Source organism: Varroa jacobsoni, unplaced genomic scaffold (genome assembly GCF_002532875.2).
Source record: "Varroa jacobsoni isolate VJ856 unplaced genomic scaffold, vjacob_1.0 scaffold_188, whole genome shotgun sequence".
In the NCBI taxonomy this organism is placed as follows: domain Eukaryota; kingdom Metazoa; phylum Arthropoda; class Arachnida; order Mesostigmata; family Varroidae; genus Varroa; species Varroa jacobsoni.
The window spans coordinates 222,405-244,017 of NW_019213090.1; the positions used below are offsets into that span (position 1 = coordinate 222,405).

Consider the following 21,613-nt stretch of genomic DNA (forward strand, 5'->3'; position numbering starts at 1 on the left):
ATTGGAAACACATACTCCAATACAAACAGTACGAAGTCAAGGAGACCTTCTGCCCTTCCAGAAAGGATGATCGCAGAGCTGCTTTTTTTCCTGCAAGCTTATGGTTGTGCACATTTGTGGATGAGGCAGCCACAACACAACGAGTAAAGCTCTGTAGGATAGCATAGGTAAAGGCGCCGGTGTCTGCTGTTTCACCCTGTACGTTCGTGTGTTCATGTTTTCTCCGTGTGTGTGTTGGGTAATCTGCCTGCCTGCCTGCCTGCCTGCCTGTATGTGTATGTCTCGATTGCAAAGCGATTGAGGAAGCAGTGGGAAGGGAGGCGAGAGGACGGCAAGTCAAGAGCCAACCGCTGCCGCGGGTGACCTCCTCCACAGCCGGAGCCCTTTTTGCCCAGTCCTGTGCCCCCGTGGCCCTTCCTTCCACCAGTGCGCAGCAACAGCGGGAGAGAGACCGCGGCTATCGCCCGCCCGCCCGCCTCGTATAGCCTTCTCTCATGGGCAGTAGTAGCAGCGGCAGCAGCAGACAGCCAAACTCACGCGCGCTTAGCTAGCTGCCCTGCACTCACCGCGCAGACGGGCCTCGGCTGTGTCCATTCCGGCTAGTCTGCCGCTCCGTTCGCTAGCACCGCTAGAGAAACTTCGTCCATAGAACCAACCAGCTAGCTATGTGTACATACATAAATATGCATTTACAAGAAATATATAAGTCGATATAGGAGCAGGCTCGTCGTGTTCTCGTTGTTGATTCGTTCGTTTGTCACAGTAGATGCTACGTACGTAAGCAGAGCGGCTTGGAGCGTTCTGTGCGACTGCAGTGTGTTATCGGCTACGGCATCAATAGCCATTTAATGCGGTGTAGTAATGCGCGGGACAGACACCAGACCGGCTAATCCCGGTCGGTTTCGTAGTCTGATGTGACGTGTGTCCTGATTGGCGTGGCCAGCGGTTTGGTCTGCTGTCGGCATCGTCGTAATCGTTATTGCCGCGGTCATCTGGGGTACAGTGGCCGTGCGGTGTGAAAAGCCATACATGCCGACGAACCCGTCGGGATATAATGGCCAAAGAAAGGTTCGCTGTCTGACTAATGACAGCGCTGCGTGCCACGCGAGCTGGGCTCGAAGATTCGCCTCAGCGGAAGAAAATAGGAGGAGGGAACAGCAACCCGATGTCACCCATTACCCCCACCTTCAACTAGTGAGATACCGCTCTACACAGCAGAATGCATAGAGTGAGTCGGTGAGTGAAGCAGGTGTGGATCTCACTAACATTGGCCTAGAGCCATGTGCTTCTAAGTCCACTGTCGTACAGCTGGACGCTGTATTGGTCGGGAAGACAAACGCAGCTGGGTAGAACTGATTAACGGTCAGAGTGTGAAGACGACGATAAAGCGTTTCCTCTTACGAATGGAAAGAAAAACATGCCAAGTAGAATAATGCTGTAACGGTACTGCTTCTCTCTAGTCACTTAAAGGAGTATTACACGATCACAGTTTCCAGCCTACTAGTTATAGTCAATTCTACTTCTATCTATTGAATAATATGCGTCCTCGGCTTGTCCTGCTTATGACATTATTTTCCCAAGCATCTTAAGGATATCACCAGGCCAATATAAACAACAACGAACTGGCTGTCTATGAGTACCGGAATGGCTTCAGTACGGACTCTGCGGATAAACTAAAGGTAAGTTGTGATAATGATTCGATCACATAGTAAGTTCAGGAGTTGATTCGTGTCAAGCTTGCGTGTGCCACTTATGCGGTGTCCAGTTATATCAATACGTGGGGCCTACGATAGTCTATCGTGATACAGCTGTTGACTGGAATTACTTCGAAGTGCATTATTTCGTTGTAGCTCGATGACTTCGAACATAGAATTTTCACATAAATATGGATTTTTATTCTACTGATTTCATAGGACGTAACGCGGTATACGCGAAGAGAAAACTGAGGAATACCGTATTTATACAAATTGAATTCTGCAATATTTCTATGAAAGTTTTTCATGCTTTCTAAAGCATCGCTGTAATTCGTCTAATATGTCTCTCTTGAAATACTGGATGATGGCTATGTCTTGCAGATGGCACGTCTGTACTTTGATGGTCTAGAATGGTACAAGAATTTAACTATGTACGCCTGTACACTGGTTTACGTATGGGGTCATAGATCCTTTATAATTTTGTTGCCCTTGAAAGACAAAAATACCAAGTGCCTCATTTGATATTTAATAGTAATTTAATTAACTTCCAAAGTTACGATCATCAAACGAGAGATTATTTCGTCTAAGAAAAATGAGGCAAGTGTCTCTTTCGTAAACTGCTCCTCCGAATAACGAGGTCAGTGATAACGCTGTTAGCACACTGACAATTTTACGAAGATCTAAGAGCATGTGTAAACAGAAAAACTTCCATTTGGATCACTGCGTGAGTGTACGCGTGATCACTGCGTGAGTGTACGCGTGTAAACAATGGTGAACCGTTTGGTAGCTGGCAGACGTGTCGAGACGGGTGTCAACATCTTTCAACTGTTATCATCGCTGAGGTCTCCAAGCACTGGCCACCGTTCCATCTATTATAGCATCAGCATGAAGGGAGAACGACTCCTTTCTGTCATGTATTTCCGTCTCACTTACCATCTCCTTAAATCTCACATCAGAGACCGTACCTGTCCGCCATCTCGTTGGTTAGTGGAAACTTGTCGGTCGTAGTCCTCTACAGAAAATCTAATAGTAGACTTTGTAATATATTCTGCCATTGCTTTTTGGCATCCTATTTACGATCATAATGAAGCCCGCAAGCGTCCTACAAGGCGTTGACATGAGTGACGGTGTTACGGCAAATAGATTAGTGCTGCAGCTAACGAGAGCCGGCCAATAGACGAAGTAATCAATGCTGTCCCCTTTTTCGCAACGGTAATTTTTCTCGCTCCTTAGTCCTGTCAAAATGCAATATTTGGTCCATATATCGTACATGTGTGTATGTAAATACATATACATATATATAATATTTAGTTGGCAAAATGAAGGTGCGCCTGCGATGTGAGTAGCAAAGTGAGATCTTTAGGCTAATTCAATTAGAGACCTTTTGCTGTCCTGCCATTGTCCACGCAGCCCTTCATTGCGTGCTGGCATTTAGCACGCTATGAACGGAATATTGTAGTTTTTTTGTCTCAGCTCAGGATCGCTGCTTGAGCTTGAACAAGGGTTTGTCGTTCGTACTTGTTGTCCGTGCACTGATCATAATAGATGGCTAGAAACCCAGCAGATGTATGGAAGATGGCATGGGAGACTAGGAAGTTTCACGAATAACCCAGCTGTGTTTGTGTGATGGCCTGCCAACTGCAAGTCACTGTCAAGTGAGCTGCTAGACCAGACAAGTTCAATGCTTGAACTAGACAACATTCCTGGGTTTTCCGCCAAATTACTGACGTTCAATACCCACACCAAAACAGTACACCGACAAACAACTACGTAATCGGAACGTAATGCGTACTTCTTCGAGTGCGTTGCTATGATAGTTGTAAACGTGCGATCATCGCTGGTTTCAGAGTTGGCAAATGGCACATAGATCCTGTAGCGTTTCATAAGTTTCTTCAGCGAGCTTCAACTAAAGTTAACGCGAATCACCATAGCAAGTGGGATCCAAGGACTTCTTGACGTAGTAAGCGTAACCAAATGCGCTACGAAATTGCAGTGCAAAATTAATCACTAGCGCTACATGTGGGAATTAGATAGGCTTAGTCGATTACCGCAGTTGCTGCTTCTGAGGTAACATGCTAAACTAGAAGCAACAAAGCTCAAGCCCGGCAATATGAACTAATAAAAAATATGGACGTGGGGTTACTCCGGATCTGCATAGCTGTTAATACTGTGATGTCTAAAACAGGACTTCACGAGTAACAGCTCCTTTATTAAGGGTGGTTGCTTTACGGTTTTGATAAATATTGATAGAATGATTATCCAAACTTCATGGCAATTGTAGGGTGGACAGTTGAGCGTATCATGAGAAATCTATTCGGTTAACACGTCTGATACTGTGAGGTCTTACAGTGTCTAGATTTTACATTAATTAGGTATTTTTGACAAGGATTTAACGAAAATTCAGCCTGACAATTTGCTTTACCGAAAGGAATTTCAAAGTCCTATGGGAAACAGTCGAAACAATCGTCCTTTGCAGAGGAAATACGAGATATCTGTCGAGTAACCAGATCAGCTAAGATCCCTTATTGAACGTGCTCTGTCTTTAAATAAATGCTCTGCTATGAAGAGGTTCGTTGTAGGGGCAAAGGGATGCCTAGCACGAGATCTCAGCCCAAATATTCCAGTAGACTTTGCTAAGTTTTCTTTACACATATGTAGGCTAGCGTTAGCAATCCTATTAAGTTATTGTTTACTCAATAGATTTTAATGTGCCTGTAAATGGTTCATTTGCTTTAGAATTTTCTAGTTCGTGTTGCACCCGTCGCGTTTGGCATCGAAGGCCTCCATTTTATAGTTAAACGATCATTATCGTTCCATTCAATACTGGATTGATGTTAATATAAAGCTGGATGCTAAATGTACTTAGCTCGTATACAAATTTGAATAGACATACCGATTAAACTATGATGAATTCATTCTATAGCTGTCACTTCATCTGCTTTTTCTCGTTCTTGTCTCTCTGTTCCTGTTGATTACATCCCAGCTCCAACAAACACATGCCCTTTATTTCATTGATGATCACGGACTTTAAAAATGTCAGCTGCTCATCGTGTCCAGGCACAAGATAGAATGAAGCAAAGAGGTGAATTCTTCTTTAGTTTAACTGTTGACCGGAAGAGGGCCCAGTACGATTACCGTCCTTCATATGATATTTTCGACCTTCAAATGTCATATTTTCTTAAAGCCAGAAAACGCCGTTCGGATACGTGCCTGCAACGTTAATGCCTGCCTGTGCGTCATAGTTGTAGCGATAGCCGTGATATGGCATTTCATGCGGAGTCCGCTGAAGCAAAATGGGTAAGGCAACAACCACCTAGCAGTACGCCCACAACTACGATAACGATAAGATAAGGACAATTGTATCGATGAAACCACCTTTGGAGCGGTGGGCGCGCACTTTTACGCATATATGTAAGGAATGCCTGAGTATGACGTGCGTATAGGGAAAAAGACGGAAGTAGGTGAAAATGCGTAAGTAGCAACGATGGATGCAGTGAGTAGACCTTGCTATCTTTCATTTGAAATTGACGACATCGGTGGTATTGATCAATTAAAGGTTTGGTCATTGACCCTTTTATCAGACTAATGCTTTAGATTGCTAAGGCTTTAGTAAGCCGCCAGAGATAATAGCGTCACGGTTCGATTCACCGAACAACGACGAGGAACCCAAGGACCGATCAGGCCGACGGCCAAGAAAATCAACCATGTAATGATCCTGGCCTACATCAGAGCAGACGTATCGACAGTGGCCACAGGGCACACGGTGATATGTTTGGTCAAACATCGTCCGGAGCAAAAGGTCATACCTTGTGCAACCTCCTTTTGCAACCTTAGCGGGAACTCGTGTTGCATTGTTCATAAGCTAGCCGTTACCAAACGCGGCGGAGTCCACACTCAGCACCTGGGCGGAAGAAGCATGACCGAAAAGGGTATGTTACGCGAAACCAAATTTGGTACTGACCTCTACCACGTCATCTTTGTAATTTCTATTGGCACTCCGTTTCGTACGTGATCCAGCCAGGTGAGACTTTGTTCAAACTCAAATTTTGCTAGGGTTCCATATATATACATATGGACGCGTGCAGTTTTCTATACATTTTTTCCGTTCTTTTTTTTTTATTCAATGCTTCCTCTTTGCGCTCCCTTGATTTTTAGAGATGGACACCTTCCACGTAAATCGCTGCGGAGTGAAGCGCTGTCTACAACCTGACTTGCGAGCCGACCTCACTAATTAATAGGCTACGCAAAACCATCTAAAACTGAAACTCGTTCTTCTTAGCAGCGAGAGAAGCAATGGTAGAGTACGTTGCAGGTTGCTTGGTCTGCAAGGTACTTGCATACTTTCTGTATGGATTCTACATAGAGGAGTGTATGATACTGCGGTGGACTATGGGACGTAATAAAAAGAGTGAGCAACGTCAAGATTGAGCCCATTTTACTTGTCTGCAAAGATACCACCCACGCCACTATCACAACAACCAATAGGCGGCGACAGGGGCTAGTCGCATGTAGAAGGCCGCTTGAATATTTTAAGTTACGGAATGGCTTTATCAGAAGCAGTAGTCCACCGCGAACTTTCGGCACCATCAGCGCAGCAGGAACAGCAAAATCTTATTATTAAATTTTAGCACTGGAGCAGTGACAGGTCAGTTGAGATCTATTTAGAGTTTCCACCATGTCGTATTCTGCCCTTCGGCTGTGCCTCTCACGTCCGTTTATCCATCCACGTCGCTATCACGAAACTGCTACGTGTGAAGATGTTACGGCGGCATAACTTACCCTCGCCTAGTCGAACTTCATTTTCCCCGTCTGTCGTCTATAGTGTTCCTGCAACTCGGTATCGCCTTCGGTATCGTAGTGGCATCATAACGTTCAATAGTGCGTAAATAGAGCCGTCAACAAAAACAAAAATGACAGTGACGGCGGCGACTAAAGCGAGGGTTATAAGACGCTCAGTAGACTCATTGCAGTATTTTACAGAGCGATTTACTCTAGTGGGCAGACTGCTGAGACTTTCGCCTCTCTCAACATTCTCCTAGCTCAGACGCATATCTCTAGGGATTCTTTGTCGTTACTTGGAGCACACTTTGTCCTTCTTTTTTGAAAGCGATAGTTACACGACAGAGCAATACAGTTACATGTCTATGACAACTTGCTGGGTCGAAATGACGTGACAACCTGAAGCCAAATAGGTGCATTTGCCGTATTCTTGGGTTCAAAGCATGAAGCCTATTACTCTTACTGAATAGTCAATATGCTATCGAATTTTACCTATAAAAACTGACCGTTTTTGCTCTTAAAACAAAACAAAATTTTCTGGTCCAGAACAACACTTAGATTACTAACTGTAGGAAAAATAACTGTGGACGGTATGACAATTGTGCGTTGAACGCCCCTATTATTGCCCACTTTTTTTCCTTTATGATGATACGGTGGTTGTTACTATGAGCGTCCAGTGTATGAAAGAAGGTTTTGTTTTTACCACAGATATCACCACAACTGTTTTTGGGTAATGGTGTACTTGTTAGCTAGGGGGCAAGTAGTTTTCGCAAGTTGTAACGGATGCTTTAGCGTCATCATTAGCGCTAATACCCTCTAGGACGTCGCTTTCACTAGCAGCACTATGATAGAAATGGAACTCAATAAACAACGGGCGCTTAGCGTAGCCGGACGCGAATAACTTGTCATTGTCTGATTCCGCTCGCAACAACAGCAGGTTTGTTTTTGGCTTCTTCGCAGACTAGCCGTGTTTTTCTAATGATCCCTCTAGGCGTTCTGAAGCGTGCCCCTACGTAAAACTATTCTATGTGAATGTTTGTATTTGGGCCGGGGAATGTTGGTGCATCTTTATATTGCAGTTTATGAGAACTGACTTCCTCAGCCACGAGAAAAATAAATAGTGGCCACGAAACTATGGCTTTTATTGGTTAAATAAAAAGGGCTTTTGAATAAGTACTAATACTATATAATGTTGAGAGCGGCGTGTTTCTTCGCCAGATAAATATGGCTAGTTCTAGAAACGGAGTATACCATTAGAACTGTGTTGTTGCGCGTGTTGGATATTGTCCCAGTTTTTTGTAGAAACCTCAAGTTGTATGCCTTAGAGCTATTAAATTTGGTTAACTATCAACAACTAACACTACTATTATTAGGTGTTTTCAATTAAGGTCTAACCTTTTGTTCACCTCTTGCTGGTAAAAAGACATGTAGTACTGCTGCCTTGGCCGCTGTTTCGGCAATCGACTATCGTCTATTGGTAGGAAACACGCTGGTGTTATGCAGGGGTAATACCCGGTCGGTGATACGGTAGTACGGCGTTTGGCGCGTGTCAGAAAGCCATGGGCGTAAAAAGGCCCACGTTATAATGCTTGACAGGACGCGGTTGAGTAACTACCCGATGACTTCGATGATCACTTCCATACTAGCCCATGGATACAACCCTATCCTTTCTAGGTCTGAGAGAAAGAACCATTGATCAGTCCATGTATGTGATTATATGGACAGGGTCAAAATAAAAACAATGGATTACTACGCCTCTTGATGCCTGTAACGGCGGCGTGTTAATGCAACACCGTGCCTATAACGATCACCGTATGATACGGACCATTGCGGAACTATCGTTTACCGCTCAGGAGGCGCACCTGTACGAAGCAAGTAACAAGAAAGTCCTTCCGCTGAGATGAATAGATTAGCGAAAACGGTTAATATTGGCCCAATCCATAAACACGCTCAGAAGGATGCTTGTTCTGCTCAGCATGATACGGGCGGCAAAATAAACAGCAGTAATAACAGCAGAGAAGAACAACTAGGTTAATATGCCGGATTTCAATGACGAAAAAGAGTTTTCTTACAATCATTATTTTTGCTTGTTAGAACAAGACATTCGTTGCCGAATTTTTCGCTATGAGAAAGCGAGGATGACTGACGTCGTTGCGGTCGATAAACAAAGCATAGCGCTCCGTGAGTTGTGAGAACGGCAGCGACCGTAGAAGGTGACATACTGCACTAAGCATACAAGTCGCTCTGTGATGTGGTGAGCCGGTTCTTGCCATCTAGTGCACACTATTTGGGGATGCCAGGTACGTACCCAGATGGTCTCCTTGTGCTTATCGTGAGGGCTTACTTTCTCATCTATCTTGGTACAAAATATACGTTCGCATTTTGTACCTAGATAGCTGACTGTCTGTCTGTTTGCCTAGCAGAGATCGCAGCGGCAGTCTTGACAGCAAAAGCAAAAGCTGTTATGAAGTATTGTCCTGACAACGATTTCTTTGCCAATTAACTTATCAGCGGTAACTGAACGGTGTGGTATGCTTGATTATATTCTGGTCCCAGCGGCCCACGTGCGACGAAGAGGATGACGTCCTATTTTAATGAACCAACGCCGAAATAGATACACCCACCTGTCATGCACGGAACAGAAATTCGTCCAGTTCATTCTTTCTATATTATTCTTTTAGTTAATACGCAGCAGAAACACATCAAGCCGTATACAAACAAAGCACGACTTTTGACACAGTTCATTGATCGATGTCTGTGATTTGACAATAGAGCGAAAAAGAGACAGATCGGTTGTAGCCTTCATTTGTCTGTAGGTTGCAACAGGTTCTGCTTTCATAATATAGCAAGCACGCCTGAATGGGGTGAGAGGGGTTGCAGTCACGTTCCTTACCTACCAATGAAGGATTGATACAAGAACGTTTGCTTTAGGTTAGAATTCGAGTAGGTTTTGTTATAGGTTGCATTTTATTTATATTGTTATTATTATCGTTGCACCTTGGTCGTTGCGCTAGCCGTCTGCTGGTACCTATCCACGCTACATCTAGCAAACAAGTTTGGATGTTAGCAATGAAGTCAAGACCAAGAAGAATAGATAGTTTCCCAGCAATTCATGCGAGACCGCTGCTGCTCGTTCGTAAATAATATGAATTATTATATTTTATACATGACCCGCCTGTTCTTCACGAAGTGTTGTAGTAGGCTAACTAGTAAATATCTAATCTCACTGCTGCGTCACAGGTAACGTTTACATTTGGAGAACACATATATATTGTCCATATAAATTTGTTCGAAAGTGAATAGGCTTTTTGAATGTTGTAGTGCCGTTACAGATTCTTTCAGGTGTTCGATAGCGCTTTTGTTGCCGTCAGCCGTATACTGAATTATCATTGATACGCACTGAAACGGAACGCCAGACCTTTCACACCATACAGAATAAAAGGTTCTTTTTCATTTTTCTATGTTCCTTATTGTTTCTCTAATAACTATAAGTCGTTTACCTTCTAAATCATTTAATGGCTTCTTCTCTCGATAAGGACACCCTTTTTTTTTTTTTTTTTTTTCGTAGCGAAAGGTGGCGTTTCGGAAAGAAGTTTATGCTACGCCCCTATTTGTGGCAGGTGCTATTGTTGCTTTCGTCAGTCACACTGTTCAATGGCTTATTTCGGCACGTTTTACGAGTACTAGTGACAGGTATGTGGCGAACGTTACAGCGCAAACTCTCAACTCACGAAGAGCCATTGGCACCTCGCACGAGCGTCCTCAAGCTGCGCCTGGAACACAACCAGTCTATGGATAGTAAGCAAACTAATCCGAAAAACGTATTCTATGAGTTTGCCGTCCAGCCTTAATTTCGTCGCTTGCTGTCAGATTCTTCAACAGAGCAAATGGTTCTAATGTGAGAATGGGTGTAAGTGCATGGATCAGGTGCGGAAACTGCGCTCTTATACTTACGCTGATAACTTTTCTCCTAAATTGCGTGACCACGCTATTAGAAGGGACACACAGTAGAAGATGTACCTCCTTATCATGACGTCTCCTTATTATTAGGGGGTCCGAAGGGACACAGATGACTGTATACAGTGATATGCTCCTGGTGTCACGAGGGAGCGACGTTTTACGCGCAGATCTTTCTCAGAGTACGAGCCACCTCTGGCCAGCTTTGTCCTTTCTTGAGCTTGATGAATTCCTCTGTTGCAACTATTCAAGATAAGCCCATAATTACCGGAAGTATATATATATGCTCCCGATGCGTTCGACTTTGTTGTTGACTTATGGGACTGCATTTGCTATGTCTCTTCATCTATAAAGGCCAGCTACAGCAAGGATATCCTTCTGTGCGTAACACAGGTTGCCTATTCGACTGTACAACTGTGTTCACGATATTCGCTAGATCTTCATGTTGTAGTCGTCGCAGCTGAACTGTTTCGTATGTTTTCCCATTTGCTATAGTGCAATCGATCGTTATCGTCGGCAGGTACCACCACACGGACTATCCATATTTCCTGTCAAGGCGATGCCACAGTTGAAAAAAGCAGCTACTGGGTACTACAGGAACCCGCTCCCTGACCTGCCGTCAAAACGTGTTACTAATTTCTATAAGTAGCTGTATAAATAGGCAGCAAGCGATAGACACGATTACCGGTCATACTACTAAATATTTTAAAGATATCTCATCTGCGGATAAAAGCAGTACTCGGTCTTCGTTCTGAGGCTTTGAGCTGTATGCAGACTTTTGCATAAAAGTCTGTGTCTTTAGCTGCTTCGTTAAAACGTTAAATGCTAGATAGGTGAATGTAGATGAGTTACATGCAAGTTCGTTAATTGCAGCCAGACGTTGGCTTCTGAAGTTATCGCTTTTTTCACGTAGTTTTGAACCGTTAACTTTACTTTTGTGCTTCCTTTGGCGCCATTTGAGCTTAAGCCATGGACGTCGTGCAAACCTGTCGTGCAAAATACTCAAGTGTCTTCGTCACGTTTTTACATCGGGAAAAAACACATAGCCATAAAGGGAAAAATTCTTTTGTGCTGACACACACCCTACAGTTTTACCCTCACTTTCTCTAATAAAATTCGAAGAGCTTTAGGCTAATGCATCTTTGCCAGTGATTCACGCGAGAGGCGGAAGTTTTCACGTCATACCGAATCAGCATTTAAATCCTCTTGGTACCCTCATTCAACAGCTTACCGCTCGTATCAAAGTGCAATACTGAAGTACGTGTTCAAACTCATTCATTTCTATATCTAATGTCTACTGAGGTAGTCTACTTCATTTACTATACGACTATAGTATTGAGTATGAAAAAAGAAATATAGCGGGACAGTCAATATGAACTATTACATGGACAGTGTATTCAGAGGCTTCGCGATCATAACAGCGGATTTTGTATATGGTCTCAGTTAGCAAATGCGATGCCAAATAGATAATGTACCTTGTGACACCATCATGGTCGAAAAGGGGAGGGACGAGGTCGAAACAGACATTGTGCGTGCATTTATTGGTGTCAACGCTTTACAGCGCTCGTTTTTAAATATATGGAGGGAAAGTTATGCGGATCTGGTGCCGCATAATAACTAGGCCTTAATGTTGTTATTAATACTTGCAGACTTAAAAATATTCAGTTACTGACTACTATCAAAATATGCACATTTTCAGAGAAGTACACGGTTGATGAATTTTTCCTTCAGACCGTTATTAAATGATAGAATATGTTCGTGTGCAACGTACGGATACGGAGTACCGTGGTAAACTTCAGTGAAAACTAGCCAACAGATCAAGAGATACCGGCCGGAGAACTTCACACCTCATCCTGAAAAAGATAAAAAAAAATTACAGAAAAAAAAAAAGTTGTAAACAGGGTTTCATTAACGAAATTCGTTATCAAAGATCTAACTAAGATCAAAGATCAACTATCAAAGATCAACCTAACTAAATCCACCTTTTACGCGCTGAAGTTCATTTAACGTTGTCATGGCAACCTGAATCAGAGGAGCGCAACAGCGTAGCTGGGTGAGCCTTTCGAAGTATTGGTGTACTATACTGACATCTTTTAGGCACTTCATTTTTTATACGATCAACATTACTGCGTATGCTTCGTTTTACTATTGCATAGACTATGTGGTTGATGAGGTTTAACGAAACTAATTTTTCCGTCTGCTGCAATCATTAGATACTCCATAAAATCTCATGGCTTGGTCATAGTGATTGTTTACGCATTGCGATGAAAACAAGCAACTGGTCTAACAAGATAACTTCTGTAAGCGGTAATATCTATCAAAGACGGATGCGGCACAGGCGATAAAAACGTGTGATGGGTTTTGGCTTCTATGCCGCATCCGTCTTTTTTTTTTTTTTGCTGTATTTCATTATTCTTGCTTGATTTCGTTGTTCGTGCCCATTTAGATTGTGGTGATACTCTATTAGGGTCCTTGTAATCATTATGCAGACCAAATAAATGCGCCACAGACCGCCATTTAAGTCCCAAAAGGACCGTGTCGAGCAGTTTTTAGGAAAAAAAAACTGTTTTGCACTTTTTATAGATCGTTCCATGAAAATAGCACTTGGCTTTTCGAAGTCTAGAGAGAGGATGTTAAAAACGTTATGGCACCTTAATCAAACTAAGACAACGCTGATTCGAGCCAAGACAGATCGTTTATATTTTTGCACCATCCGTAACTATCCAATCTAAGCTTTCCGTTCGTTTGGTTATCAGCGAACGCTCTTTAATTTACGCTAACAAAGTAGTTTCGCGTAGTCCTCTTTTTTAGTAGTGATCGTGGTGCATATAATTACGTTCTGTTTTCTTGAGGCCGAAAACAGTCAGCAAATCATAACTTGTTATAACTTGTTTCCTTAGCTTCGCAGCCCGATCCAGCCGACATCAGGGTCATCATTGTCACCCATTCCATTTTCATTCATATCATTTTCATACAATTTCGCTTGTTCGCGGGTTTTCAATCGATCTACTAACTTGCGAGCCCCTACAAGCCTGGAAAGGCCTGACGAAGCGAGCCGCAGTTCGAACAGCTTTGTCCTCAGTAATAGGCAGCGGGCACCTTAGCTATGTAAATGCTACGCACCACTGTTGGAAAGATCTTTATCCTTTCTAGCCCACCGGTCAGTCTGGAACAATCAGCCATCGCCATTTTGGGACAACGCCGACAGCAGCCTAGGGCGACAGAAGAGGGCTGAAAAGCTCACTCTTTGCTATGCATTACTGCTTTACCTCGTACTCTACCAACCACTTGTTCAGATACCAAATGACCTTTTTGCTGTACGTTCGTACGATATGTCCTGTGGCCTTACGAACTGCTTTCATGCAAGGCATCAATAATAAATAGCTGCGGTCTTGTGTATTCGCATTGACAGTTATTCTAAGTAGCAAATCGCACGACATAACGTTTCAAGGTGATCGTGTCCTAGCATTCACCGAATTTCAAGGCCGTTCGAGAAGCTCAAATAGTGTTAATTTGCCTTAGAAGCCAGAAAAGTCAATGATGAGATGTCGACAAAATCAAGATTCCGGCAACTGCACTTACCGGACAGGCATAACAAGTTACACTTACACCTTTTTTTACGAGTAACTTCTGTCGAACCCATTTAATATTACTCGAAAAGCAAAAATTACTAAAGCAGAAAAATGTTGCATTTAATCAAGATGCATTGACCGCATGGCCATTTTCCGTGTTCTTTGAAACGGAAAATAGCGTTTAATATCGCGCTTATATTGAATTCAAATACGTGGATAGAAATTGATTTTCCTTTGCATGTATTTTGCATGTATTTGCACGTTGTAAGTGTCGTTGGTATTCACACACATAACGTACTGGAGTCAATCGCTTAACAGACGTATAATCGTACGTACTACTATATCCTGACGGGCTACTGCAAACATTCTATACCGTCCCCGCGTAACGGCGACAAGCACTGCCCATATGTCTTTATAGTACAGTACATCTAAATAAAAAGAAAGAGAAGCATAGGAACTTTCGATTCGGCGGGCTTCTCTAAAGCAGATTTAGATGAAACGTTTTTTCCATTTGGTTATATTCAACTTCTCTTTAAAGTAGAGTATTAGGAGCGTTTTAGAAGCGCTGCCTGCTCGGCGACTAGATGCCACACCATCTCGGGCATGTCTAGAAGATTTCCCCACGAGCTTTCATTGCCTGCCGAGTGATTACATCGTAACTTTGCTCTAGAGGCACAGGGCAAACATTCACCAATTGTGGGGTTTTTCGTTACGTCACGTTGAGTTGAAGGATAGGTAAGTGGTGGGAGAAGCGGGCACCTGGCGAAAGCTGGGTTCTGCTTTTTCCTTTGTCTCCTACGCACGAGGTTATGTCTCCCAGACATTGTACGCGTAGGTCCGCACATGGACGTGTGGATATATAATTTCAGCTTTCTTTGTTCTGTTCGGATAGTGATTTTGTTTTCGAGCGCCACTACAACCAGCAGACGCAAACGCGGCAATAGCAACAATAGAAGAGGGACAGGCCAAAGATTTAGGCACTTACTTCAACAGCACTTTTGTGCGTGCAATTTATTGTATACAATATTCACGTTTTCAATGGTTGGCGATCGATAAGAACATCGTGTGCAGATGTAGGTACGTTTTGCTAGCAACAGGCATATGTAGCCATGTTGATATAAATCTTGCGTTACGCGAAGGGTAGGTGCTTTGCTGTTACACCGGTTTGTACATGTGGTTTGATATTCCAACGAAGCCAATAATGTGTTCTTCTGAAGCCACTTATATTATAGCCAGATATGAAAGGGATTGCACGACTCGGAAGCGCAATACTGTGTATTGTGGAAAAAATACGTAAACGAAGATGAGCTTATGTTACACATAAATGTCACGTATCGTATACATTTTCCAAATAGAACCTATACGTATTTTCATCGTCGCCGAAACAAATCTGAGTGCAGGGATACGGTGTCATATATAGGTAGGGAAAAGCGTCATATATATCCGGATTTTTTCTTATCGAACCGTATCTACTCAAGAACGACGTTCATACCTTGAATATGAATGGACGCCAGGGATGACATTTATGTAATATATATCCTCGCGTTTCAATTCCGAATCCACACCGTCCATTAGTTTCAACATATTCTCTTTAATCCATAAATAACTTCATAACAGTAACCGTACGCTAAGCGATACTTGTATGTGTAAACTCGTGAAAATGCCGCGTGTATTTAAGCTTTGGATTACTAATAGGCCGAGATTTCCAAGCGAAAGCCTCAAACAGCCAAAAGGTCTAAGAAGTGTAGAGAGACGCAACATGTCCCAGAGTGACTATCTGTCGAAACTTGTTTTAACAACCCAATTGTAAATTAATTGTTTGGCGTTAAGTTCTAATTTCATACGTGTCGAGCACGGCATTTTGAGTCATTTTCGAGTCTTTTAAATCTAAACTCTATTGAAGATCTTCAGGTTTGTCCCATGGAAATCTTCCCCGTAATTTTGACAAGCTGCCTCAAAACTAGAAATAACGTAAACTGCTGATTTCGGTAAAGAAAAGAGCTTTTACATGTTAGAGAGTGGTGGCCCTGCGTCAAAACATTGCGTGATGGCTGATCTTCGCTGAAATTGCCAAAATGAGTTTGCCGCGTTATTCTATGAAGAACTCCCCTTCTCCTATTGCCATACATAGCTGCAGATCGATGGATGGACTGCTATAACCACACTGACCACGCAGGTTTGTCCGAATTTAGATGCGTCACCCTACACATATCGACATGTGTATGTAATTATTTCTACATGTTTCAAATGATGCACACCGCGGCTAATTCGAAAACTGGAAAGGTACTTGTGTACATTAGAACGTCATTTGTTAAAAACATTGACACTACGCTATTTGACTGCTTAAGCAGAACAACTCTGGAACCTGAGCAGCACCCATTCAAACGGTACTGGGCACAATTAAAGCGAATATTTTCTATATTTTAATACAATATTACGGAACTGAATGTGTGGTACTTTGATCGATGACTTTCTGCGATTTTTCCGGTAATACCATGATCCCATAACTGTAGAACCTCTATAGCTTCCGGACAAAAAATTGCAACAAGTGATTTTCATATCCCTCCATTGGAACTAAACGTTACCGCTATTCAGGAAATCCTCCAGAGATCGAAACAGGTGGCGAAAGATCGGCGTAACTTTAACTAATTTAACAAGATTTTTCGAGGGCCGGACGTTGTCGCAGTGGGATAGGAAAGCTATTTTTTTGTGGACCAGTTCCGGTCATTTCATGGTTTATTGTAATCTTCTTAGCTGTCCGGGATTAATCGTCCTGCTAGACAACAGTAACTCATAGTGCACGACTTTATTCTCGTCGAACCAAACACATAGCGTCAAGTTGTTTCGCGTTAGTCTGAGCTTAACGGCTGCACAGCTTCACTGATGGAAATACGAATGAATTTATAATGGATGCTTAGCTTTTTGGCGATATCATGGACACTTACATGTCGGTCTTGCTCGACCGTCGCAGTAATTTCATCAACTTCCCCGATACTGGTCGACCAGCACAAGGAACTTTGAAAAAGCCACTGGGGAACTGGGAACCCGATGTTGCATGCCGCAGTGAATGTAGGTGGGGGGCCAGCTTCATAAAGGGGCCCGTGCGAAGAGAGGCAACTGTTTTGCCTTAGGGAGCGAAATGTTGATTATATTATTGATACATCTTGTTCAGCTCAATCGTTGTGGACTCTTATAAAAATTAAAACTGATACAAAATGCACTGTGTTTCTTCGAATAATGTTAACCCAATCGAAACGGCAACGAATATCGTTCCGTAAACACTTTGCATTTAAATTCAATTTTGAAAAAAGTTGAGAGTAGAAATCTCAGAAAGAAGGGATCATGTTTGTGTATATACAGATACATATGTAATCGATGGTACGTTTTCTATTTCTGTGGACGCTCCTACGTACGCAACGTACACGTTCTTGCGTATTTGTTTCTCTTCCCAACTGGCGAATTCTGAAAATTCAAAACATATTTATTAATAGCTAGAAGAATGACTGAGCCAGTGATTAGTCTTGCTTAGGCTTCCGACAAAAGGAACATCAAAAGGAAAGACGAATGATAGTTGTTGCTATTCATCGAACTACTTATAGGTAGTTATACTGGTTTACCAGGTCTAGCCATTAAATTCTTATTACGCCGTTTATTTAGCTTCACAAAAGCATGTCGTGAATTTTATGCTGGTATTATATATATAAATATCTTTTACAAAGGTAAAAATAAAATTTAGGTTCAGTTAGCTGCAAGGTAGTACAAGTCCATTTCCGTTACACCAGCTCTGTGGAGAGGTATATAACAACCATGCGCATATTCTATTTAATCAAAAACCTAACAGGACGAAAACATGGTCCGATTTCGCAAACATCACTCAAGGATGTATAACAGCCGTGTGTACTCGCATTTTCCAAGGCTGAAGACAATAGTTCTACCCACCGCCGTTTTCATTTCACAGTTTATATGCTGTTGATAGTGTTGATTCATAGACATTTTGTTCTTTTTTGGCGTGTACCTTGTATGCGAGCGTGGCTCCAAAGCACCTGTTCCCAGCTCTTTTTTCCCGTTAACGATTGGATAACTCTCGAATCTAAGAACAAACTGCATGATAGACTCATTATTTCAAGCAGTGTCATAAAATGGACTTCGTTTGGTACTTCGATATTTTCGCATCTAATTTCAAACCGATATCTAACATGTACGACAACCAATGGGCATCGTCACGCTGCGCTACCAACGAGCAGATTTACTGATTTAATGATGAAGTTTTGACAGGGACTGACTACGATGGATTTTAGTCAAATTTTTGCCTTATAGTACACGTTCTCGTCTTATCTTATGGCCTCTGTATGGCCTGCTTAAGTTCCTGCGACAAGATATTGATTTTAGGCGAAATTCATGAAGGTCTCCTTGTAATCGCCGCTGTCAGTGTCTACGTTATGTATTTATTCGGTCATCCTATCAGTGAGACGGGAATCAGCTGCCTGCAATCCGAATCACTGGTTACAAAGTTCGATGCTTGGTCAAGTGATCTGAGCGACGCTCACAACGAGCGTACTGGCATTTTTAATAATACGACAATGAAAAAAATAAAAAATACGTGACACGAGCGTTCAATCACGATTGACCTCATCTGTAATTATCAAAACATATGCATGATTATGACCAGCATGGCAGACACTTGAGGGCTCCACCCAACTGGAGAGAGGTACTCGTAGAGGTTCCCATGCTTACGGGAATGCTCAGGTTTTAGAACTTTTATAAGACCGTACGATAGCCATAAGTGCACGTATAACGTATAAATAGCTCCCTGAATCTAAGGTGTATAAGCTGTACAACGAAATCGATCTTGTCAAGCATTTTTAAAGAACGACGCCATCCAAACAGATGGTCGCCTAGTGATTTGCCGGCAAGGGAATCAATGCCACCGTGGTGTTCTTGCTAGATTCAGCCTCCCTTATCCTCCATCCCCCTACCGACAAACACATCTGCTTAGCTAAAAATAATCTTGATCATTTTGGCTTGGGATTCTGGATATCTTCAAGACCTGTTGGCAATGGCCGATGATACGTTGTACGTACATACAGAATGAGCGCGTACGGGCCAGCTGGACCATTTTGCCAGCGAATCAACTTCATTAGATTTGTGGATTCGTTGATGTTGCCAAGTAATTTAACATCTTGGCATGTGCGATCGCAAAGCTTGAGATTATTTTTAGACACCAAGTTATCCTTATAGTACCTTATAATAGTAACCTTATAGTGCTTAACACAAATCTCCTTTAGTATGGTTCAATATTTATATTAAGTTGAAAGATTGTTCTGGGAACACGCAAAATATGTATTGTATAACTTGTTGGTCATTGATGATAATCGGATACGCCGTCCTCGATAGTCATCGTTGCAGAGCAATAGGACAAGATTGCGCTTGGACTGTGCCTAGTCTCTCTTCTTAACGTACGGTAATATACGTGGCGCTATGCAAATCTACTCGTCTACTTGTACAAATAGTATTTTATATAATTGCAAACAGGCACCTGGAACCGCGCGTGATATCCATGGGATAAAATGCTGACCATCAGTAAAACGATGGTATATCCTATTAGTGAACGTCTACTGTGGTGTTTTATAGAGGTATTTTGCATTTTTTATAAAGCTGCAGTGAACAAAGTACGGCGCCTATTTGGCGTTTATTTGTATCTGCTACTCATCTAGATGGCGCTTGAACTGAGAACTTTACTTTAAACTTTGAGCAATTCTTTTCGTGTAAATTGATTTGCAATAAAATCTCTTTAATTTGTAATAGAAGACGTTTGTACGACGAAAGCCAACGGATGGTCGTGTTTCTAGGTCGGTTTGCTTATGATTCACATTTGCTCATCTTAGCTATTGCCAATAAGCTATACTGAGTCAACATACGTTGACGTGACGGCTATTACAGGGCTAGAGTTCGCAGTCGCCGATATGATCAGTTGCCTCTACCCAGAGAAAAGCAATCACCAACCAATATATGCAGACCAGCCTCTATCTAGTTATAGAAAAAAACGTCACATTGAAGCCAGGCTTACACACGGGCTTCCGGTAAGGATATGGTGGTTCACTCTTCATACTTGAAGGCAAATAGTTGAAACAACTGATGGTACATGTTCGCTGTATTGAACTACGCCGAAAACTGTATAGTTCTTGTTCAACGCTTTTTCTAAACATCTAAAGGAGAAACATGTCCAACAACGGCTATACGCACTAGTCTCGGCCATCCTCAGTTGCATACTAATGCACTTCAGTCATAATCATAATAATTATATTAAGTTCTACAATATGGTACGTTATCGGCCCAATGTTCAAAAGTGGTAAAACTATGCACGACGTTCGAGTCTACTGATGAGTTCTATTTTCAGGGGTGGAATAACATTCCGAAACATCAATGTATATGGACGAGGAATTTCATACGATACCAAATAACCTGGCTTCCGTCTTCGCAGGTTCCTTCTCCCGAGAGGATTTCCTGTAACAGCTTTGGCAAATTGTGGCTGGGAAACTGACTCACTGACTAGGCATACGTTCGTTGATGAAACTATTTTCGACCCCCTCGTCACCCCCGTTCCGTGTCAGCTCAGCTTAAGATTCAGCTGTATTGGCAAGCTCTCCGCAGTAACGCACTTCCAATCAGTATTTCTCCAGCTATGCTAAGAACCACCCATCGAAGTTCTGTGTGAGTTTGTATGTATTTATACCCCTGTCTTCGAGTCAGGGTTGTTGGCATATACATATAAAAGGGTTTCAATTAGGACAAGGATACTATGAGTATTTGTCATCTAAGAGCAACAATATTGCTGAGAAGGAGCTTAACGTAAAATGCACTTGTGTATTTCTAACACGCGCCTCAGTAATAAAGTTACTAATATAACCATTAACTTTGTGTTACTAAGTTGACATATGTGCATTCCCCTATCCAATAAGTATTTGTCACAAAAATGACGTGAAGTTTAAGCACATACAAGGTGGTATTTATAGCCAATGCATATTTTTGCTCCAAAATGTTCTTATTTCTATGTATACCCATGTTAAGCAAGTACAAAATACCAGAACGAGCATTACATTTGCTAGTAGATATTTGAACTTGCATGCTACAGTGTAAGACCTGCTCAAATGATCACTGCACTTTACGGCACTTTCGAGTAACTTCTTACTTCAATGCGCTAGATTGCAGCCTGCAAAAAGCTGCGGAGTCCATATGGGTTAAAGCTGAAATAAATAGATCCATCAGTATGGTTACTTTTCGCTCGTCCATTGTGCGGTCGGTTGCTCCATCTTGTGGAGACTTTGAAGTACAAACCTACTCGAATGTTCTAGTTTTTTTTTTATCCTTGGCAGTGACTTCAGATTGATTGACGTCCGAAATAAAAATACGTTCGTTGCCGAAAAGGAATACTAGTTAAAAGTTTAGAATAGCTAGTACAAAGTTTTATTTCTAGTTTACTATAGTATAATATAGTAAATAGATAGATAAGCGGGTCAAAACAAGTTATTTGTGATGGTAATAATGATTCTGAAGTCTGAACGCCCTGTCATAGGTATTGGCCTGCAGGCACCGATGGCGTGTGTTTATGCA

General features: G+C 42.2%; 2 long non-coding RNA genes across 3 annotated transcripts; both read left to right on the forward strand.

Moving 5' to 3' along the window:
- Positions 1-453: 453 nt before the first annotated feature.
- On the forward strand, positions 454-20,915 carry LOC111272691 (uncharacterized). The gene is made up of 2 exons (XR_002687666.2): positions 454-1,679; positions 20,484-20,915. It is a non-coding gene; the product is annotated as an uncharacterized LOC111272691 (long non-coding RNA).
- Positions 5,003-6,122, forward strand: LOC147753836 (uncharacterized). 2 transcript variants are annotated; one of them, XR_015315790.1, is made up of 2 exons: positions 5,003-5,715; positions 5,850-6,122. It is a non-coding gene; the product is annotated as an uncharacterized LOC147753836 (long non-coding RNA). The 2 variants fall into 2 exon arrangements; XR_015315789.1 differs by having other exon boundaries at positions 5,003-5,623.
- Positions 20,916-21,613: the final 698 nt, after the last annotated feature.